We start from the raw sequence: 1041 nt of genomic DNA, 5'->3' as shown, positions 1-1041 counted from the left end.
TGTCCAGGAGACCAGACATCCTGGCAGGAAGCTGGGGTGGGGGGAGGGGGAGGGCAGGGGACAGGGACCCTCCAGGTCCCGGAGGGGAGGGAAACCAAGCCAGGGACAGCCCAACACCCTGGCCTGAGGGGTATTAACTACAGAGAAATAAAGTCACTTCTGAGTCTTGTGCCTGGATCTGAGCCTGGGTGTTGGGGGTGGGGAGGGTCTTGGTAGGGAGCAAGGGCCGGGCCAGGCCCCCAACACCTGACAGGTGAGGGTGTGGTCAGGGGTTCAGAGTGGTGGGTGTATATGCTGGGACACCTGGAGATGCCCTGAGTAGGGCTGCTTGGGACACTTAAGGAAGGTGGGGTGGGAGCTAAGATGGATAGGATCACACTGTGGGGCTGCGGAGGAGGTGTGAGAATTTTGCAAACTCACCACGGGTATAAGGTGCTTCTAGATGCCTTCCACAGTGCACATGGGCAGCCTGCGTATGTGCCTTCTGCCGGTGCCAACAGACCGCAGTCAGTGCCTACTCCACTTACAGTCACACGGTCACACTTACAGTTGCCTGCCCACACAGGCGCTGAAATACCCTCCCCAGCATCCCTATCACCTCATGTGGTGTGTCCAGATACACATTCACACCCTGCCTGGGGATGCACATTTGCCCAACTGAAGACCTGTGCGCCTGTCCAGCTCTCTTTTGCTTCTACCTGCCCTGAATCCCCAGGGGCTTGGGTTTGGGTGGCTGAAAACCCTGGGGTGGTTGAAGGCCCTGGGGTTGCTTGAGGTGGAAGTGGAACCCTCACTTCCTGGGCTCTGCTCCTTCCCTGGATATCTGCGCCTGCTGCCCCACTCTGAGATGTGGTCCCGCATGGATGGAGTTCTGAGCCCTGAAGACGCTGGTCCCCGTGCAAGGTGGCAAAGGCGGGCAAGATGGGGAAGACTGTACAGGTAGATGAGCAGTCCTGGCCCTTCCGCCCCAGCTGCTGGTCTTCAGTTTCCTCCCTGAGTCCAGCCCTGCCTTCTGCTCCTTGCCAGATGTTCCACAGATGG

Source organism: Arvicola amphibius, chromosome 9, assembly GCF_903992535.2.
Source record: "Arvicola amphibius chromosome 9, mArvAmp1.2, whole genome shotgun sequence".
Classification (NCBI taxonomy): domain Eukaryota; kingdom Metazoa; phylum Chordata; class Mammalia; order Rodentia; family Cricetidae; genus Arvicola; species Arvicola amphibius.
The sequence above is the reverse complement of the archived record's forward strand: the minus strand, read 5'-3'. Positions refer to the sequence as shown.